Here is a 6,344-nt window from a genome sequence, read left to right on the forward strand (position 1 = left end):
TTTTGAAAATCAGATTGCGATAGAATGATCGATGATCTGATCTGAACTTCACAATACTTTATGCTTTGAATCACTTTAATTCATCTGAGTCAAATTCAATACTTCGCGAACCAAGAGCGGGAGTACGGAATACTCAATCCACACCAGTTACCAGCTAGCTAGTAGCAACTGTCTATATAAAAGGGAAGGAGCAGAGAGTAGCAATGACATTCATTCAACTTTAACAACTAATTAATTGAAGGAAGCAAAGAATAATCCCACCGGCTAGTTGTCATGTATCAACTTTCTTTGTCATTTCCTTAAATTATAAGTCTGACATGCATCGACATTAGTCTACATCACATGACCATCATATTCCAATCAGTTCTTTTATATGTATTCAATAAATAGAAGAGCCGGCTGGGTGGCTCATTCTCTGTTCCACACCCCTGCATGAGATGATTAAAGTGAGTGGCCGATTTCACCCCTGCATTTTTGTGCAATTCACTGATCCACCCAAATGTTTTCTTTCCTCCACGTAATGCCTCATTTGCTGAATTGCTGGGTGGGTTCTACACTTCTACCGACCCGGAGAAAATGAGAGAGAGGAGAACATGGGAAGAAAGGAAGGAAGAAATTCAGAAAGAGAAACAGAGAGGTGGAGAGAATTGTTGGGTTGATAGAGAGCGAAAGACAGAGAGGTTGTTATTCCCTCAACAGAGATTCAGCTTTTTTTTTTTTTTTCAGAGAATTTCTTCAAACTCATTCTGAATCTTTGCATGTCACTGATTTTGAATTTGGGTCATGCAGGCGTTGTTGAGATGGTTATTCGTTTTGAGGCTTATGGATTTTCAGAGAGAATGAGCGCATTATTGAAGCAAATTGGCTGAGGTATGTAGAGTCAATGATTCTCCTTAATCTGCATACCTTAATCTTTCATACTTTTGCTTCTCTACTTTGTGTTCTGTTAGTCTGGTTTAATATAGCTTGAGCAATTTGATTCGGGTCTGTTTTAGAATCCAAATGAAATTTGCTCGTGTAATTGGGTTTCTGTTGTTGGTTAAAATGAGCTGCGTCGTACTGACCAAAGATTGATTCTTCGACTCTTGAGTTTGGGAAGAGTTGGTTATTTCTCATTTAAATTGAGGGGATTGATGGGAATTTGAAGAAATGGGGTTTCTGTTGTTTGTTAAAATGGCTGTGTGTGTGTCCGGCTGGCCAAAGATTGAGTCTTTTCTCATTAAAATTAAGAGGCTTGAAGGGAATTTGAAGAAATAAAACAGATATCCATTGTATTATGGTTTCTGAATTTGGTCTGTTTTTAGGGTTGAGTTGGTGAAATTTTCTTATTGTTGGATTAATGGTTTCTGTGGTTTGGTAATTAATGGACTGAATCCAAAAAGTTATTTGTTTGATTCCGGAGATAAGAAGCCTTTGACTCACCAACCTTTAGCTGAAAATGTTGTGGCTTTTGATTCTTCATTTACTAACTTGCATATAAACCAACTTTTCCTCTATTAAAACAAACCATCAACTTTTTTAATATTAGTTCATTTTGGTCAAAATTGGATCCATTTTTGTTTCCAGTTTCCTCCTACAACCTGATAGTTCATTTTGCATTTAATTGTTAGTGATGATGCATTTGATTGTTCACAACATTCTTTAGAACCGTATGGAATCAAAAACGGTGGTGAATTGGTAGAAGATGAAGGGGAACCTTCTGCTTCTCTCAGTGAGGAGAAAAAAGAGAATCATGCTCAACTGCTTTGCCCTTCCTCCTCATTGGTCTGAAGTTTCCATTGGTGCCTTTCCTAAAGATGCCTCAGAAGAAGAGTTGATGGAGCTATGCAGTGAAATAGGCAAAATCGTTAAGGTCAGAACTGTGACTTTTGTATGTTTTAGCCTTCTTTTTGGGTGACCTTACTGCTGGTTGGAATGAGAATTTGATTTTTCAATCGTTAGCTTAGCTCAAAATAAAACTGTAGAAGAAGTTTCAGATACAAAGAATAGAAACTATTCCAAAGTTGCTAACTTTTTACCACAATTACTCTCAATGGGTCATTTTTGTTGCATTTTAATCAACTACATGTGGTTCAATTGCTATGGGAACTTCCAGAAGTAGAATCAGCATATACACACTACATATGTCTCTAGGAATCAGTGTCCCTTTTTCCCCCCTTCTGTTTGTGTTGGTATATAGTATAAGTTCGCTCTTGCTCCTATACGTTTGTGTGTGGAGAAATGTTGTGAATTGCTTCCAAATAGATAAGATGCCATAACTCATGAAAGTTGTGTATGATTCCAAATCAACTTTTCAACTATCTAAAAATCTCAGCTTTGTTTTAAACTCGGGAAAACTACAGACTTCCTTATACCATGAAATTACAGTAGCAATTAGAAATATTGTGAAATGGAATTTTTATTTTTCCGCTGAGTTTACTTTTCACCTGAATGGACTGTTGACATTTTATATTATGCAGGGCAAGCATTACCCCTGGAACTGTGTTGATCATTCTGGCTTGAAGATTCAAGGGCAAGACGGTTGTCTTTTTGAAGCAGCTTTCTTTTGGTAATTGTTAAGTTTTGTTTTTCTCAACTGAGTGAGAAAATGTTTTTGCTTTCGGTTACCAAGTAGTGCTTTTGTATTCATGTCCCTGTGATCAATGTACATGTAGTTTGAGCGTCATTGTGCTACAGATTTTAGAATATGTAAAACAACACCGTTTATTGTACTAAGCTCATTAAGAATAAAGTCACAAGTCAACCATGTGGATATTGAATACTTACAAACTAGCTTTATGTATAGCTATGCATGCGAAAGTGTTTAGTTTGATTATAAGATCTACCAGGCCAATGTCGGTACCATTAACATCCTTCAACTCTCGTCCTCCACATATTGTTTTCATCAATGTTTTAGAACGATGAGGTGTGCTCCTAGTGTTTTCGGGAGAGCCTTGATAAGGCATAAGCCTTACATTATATGAAAATGATACGTAAATTATAATTACAAAACATTAATAATGTAAAAAAAAGAATTATTCACTAATAATTATTGGTCGACCTAATCTCTAACCCTTTTTCCTCAGTTATTTTGGTAGAGACTTAGTCTTCATCCTTATCTTTTTATTTTTCTAGTTAAAAATGTATCTTCCTTTAACCCCTATCCCAGCTGGCTTTACTGTTACCTCATATCATTATCGCTTAATTCAATACTGTGCTTTCTGGACTCTAAAACCAGCGACTCCCAAATTAGGTACATGTTTATATATAGAGAAAATATGCCAATAATATTATATCAAGGGTGTGGCTATTGCCACCCTACCATTTTCTTTATTCACCCTACTTACTCACTACACCCTACATTTTAATTTCAGTATTAAATTTATTAATCTAACTCTTTTTTTTTTCCAGAAATATCCTTATATATGACATATCCAATTAAAAAAAAATTAACGAAAATCTCTTATTTAATTTATACCAATAAGAGAATTTGAATAATTGGAGCTTAATCCTATGGTTACATTATGTTTGAGAAGTTTAGGGCTTGCTTTAGAATATTCATTCATGGCTCTCTTCTATCGTTACCCGGAGTCTGCGTAAGTCATATTTGTAATGTTTCCTACTTTAATATAATGGATTGACACCCTTTGCTTTAAAAAAAGAAGAAGAAGAATATTATAGAAAATCTAATCAAAGTAGAACTAGGGAAACAAATCCCCGCTCCAGTTGGGAAACCGCGTATTTAGATTTCTTTTCGACTTAAAACACGAGGGAAAGATGTAAATCCTCAAGTAACTAGGGATGCCAAAGAGCATCTTTAGCAGACTCTATTTTGGCTCCTTAGCTATTTTGGACAACATGTTTAGCTTTTTATATATTTTAGCAGCTACACAAGACTCCTAAGTGGCTCTCCATTATAACTTTTAGCTATCTCGCTCATAAATATAGAGAGCGAGATGAGGCTCTCTATAATTTATAACATTCATTTTGAGTTATTTTATGTAATTTTTAAATACATTTAAACTATGTAACATTCCTTTAAAAATATTATAAATTCAAAACTAGATATAATAAAGAGCACTGATATAGACGTATTTCTAAAGTGACTAGCCAAAATGACTTTTTAGCTACGTTGGCTAAAATTTGACTAAAAAATAGCTAGCATTGCTAAAGATGCTCAAAAAGGGTGGAATTTGGGTAATCCCCACTTCAGTTAGGAACAGTAATGATACCTATATATATATATATATATATATATATCCATTCAGGCAACTCGAGTTAGCAATTCAATTATTGTAGAGGTGACGAGAGAGAGCTTTATTATCAGGATCTTCACCTTCGTCTTTTTTCTATTTCTTATATATATATATATATATATATATATATATATATATATATATATCCATTCAGGCAACTCGAGTTAGCAATTCAATTATTGTAGAGGTGACGAGAGAAAGCTTTATTATCAGGATCTTCATCTTCGTCTTTTTTCTATTTCTTGTTCATAAACATATACATGGGCACATGGCCTTGTCCAGTGACTACTTTGAAGCAGTGGGAGACATTTCATACACTACGTCTTTTCGGGGCCCTATCGAACCTGATCTTGAGTTGCCATGTCCCGAGTTCTTGATCAATTTCAAAGCCAATATAGGATAATATACATCAGGGAGGAGTGAAGAACAATAAAATGCGTTTAATCAGATAATATTTCAACAACAAGATACAAAGAAATATACATCTAGTTTAAACCGGCCATTGTCTATTAGAAAACAATGATCATCTTGTTGACGAATTTGTGTCATTTTCAATAACATCAAGCTTGACCTTCACATCTATATTCAGAAATTTGCCACTGGCGAAAGAGCTGTAGTACTTCTGTTCCATCTCCTCGGCTTCCAACAATATGCTATCCACCAACGGAATACGAGTATGGACTGGAACTTGCAGCAGCTCTCGAAGCTTGTTGGATAGGAGAATACGCTGTCGGTCTCGAGTGTAGTCGTTGGGGTTATAGCTATAGCTTGTTGTAGCTATAACTTTAGTCGTTGGGGTAAATTTTCATTTAATTTATCGAATTTCAATTTCATTATGAAAAACAATGAAAGTGAAAATCAATAGAACTTGACATTACTAAAAAATTCAATCAATTTTGTTCACATTTAGGCTTCGATCTATTTGGTCAACTAGAGTTACCTTTATAACCATATATTTATGAATTAGATTTTTTAAAGGGCAACCTTATCAAGACATGAGAAACTAGCTAGGGAAACCGACCGCTAGATGAGATGATCGGAATACTATATGTATGGTGTACTTTTTTTTTTGTCGTAATTTCGACTTTGATCGACTCAGTCAACCGGAGTAACATATATAACTTCTTAGTTGAACAATGACATAATGGTCATAAACCGTGCCAATATTTTCACACGATGTATATAACTAAGTCATGGATACGTGTGAATGGTCAAAAATAAAAAATTTCAAACTCAATTTCGCATACCATAAGTAATACCAATATACCTACTAATGTTGTGTAACTTATATATTGCATATGAAGCTATGTGGACCTTTTCAAAGTGACAACAAGGTGAAAAATATTTTTTACAGCAAAGGTGAAATTTTTTTTACAGCAAAGGTGAAATATATTTTTTACAACAAGGTGAAAAAGTTAATCTCAAATTATTTTACTTTGCATCTATAAATATTTCTGACTTAAAAAATGTCAAATTTATCGATTTTCAATTTTTATAGCTATAGCCATTTTCAAAGATGCAAAGAATGGTCATGGGTGACATGCCTTCTCAATATGATGATGAAGAAAAGAAAAATGCTCACTGGACAGAAATTGTAAGTTGATGAAGGTATTTAGACAGGCATGGGAGACTCAAAGGAATAAGAAGACATACTGTGTAAAGTTTGGTCTTCTATAACATCTTGCCGTTGAGTAGGCAAAGATAAGAATTGGAAGATTACTTCTTCTTCTTCTTGTTACGTTGAGAAGAGGCCAAGAGGGTTATAAAAATGAATTTGAAATTTTACAAAAATGGAGGATGTGTATTAAACAGTTTGAGATGTGTAGATAAAATTACTTTTAAAAGCCACATACACATTATTTCAAAAAAAAAAAAAAAGACACACACATATATATGTAGATGAGAAATTATAATATGATACCTAATTCCATCATAGTACACGTGATGGTCCGATATAATATTATTAGCTCATGTGACTCGTAATGATTTCTGAATAGTCTTTTAAATTAATTTTTTTTTTTTTTACTTTTCTCACCCTTGCATGCCTCCACGATATTATTGGTTGGGTTTAGGGAATTTTGGTTCTGTCATGGCGGGTGTGGACAAAAA

General features: G+C 34.2%; 1 long non-coding RNA gene across 1 annotated transcript; it reads left to right on the forward strand.

Moving 5' to 3' along the window:
• The first annotated feature begins 385 nt into the window (after window positions 1-385).
• Window positions 386-2,784, forward strand: LOC112167177. Its single transcript, XR_005800530.1, has 4 exons — window positions 386-680; window positions 790-870; window positions 1,646-1,852; window positions 2,460-2,784. It is a non-coding gene; the product is annotated as an uncharacterized LOC112167177 (long non-coding RNA).
• The last annotated feature ends 3,560 nt before the right edge of the window (window positions 2,785-6,344 follow it).

Source organism: Rosa chinensis, chromosome 5, assembly GCF_002994745.2.
Source record: "Rosa chinensis cultivar Old Blush chromosome 5, RchiOBHm-V2, whole genome shotgun sequence".
In the NCBI taxonomy this organism is placed as follows: domain Eukaryota; kingdom Viridiplantae; phylum Streptophyta; class Magnoliopsida; order Rosales; family Rosaceae; genus Rosa; species Rosa chinensis.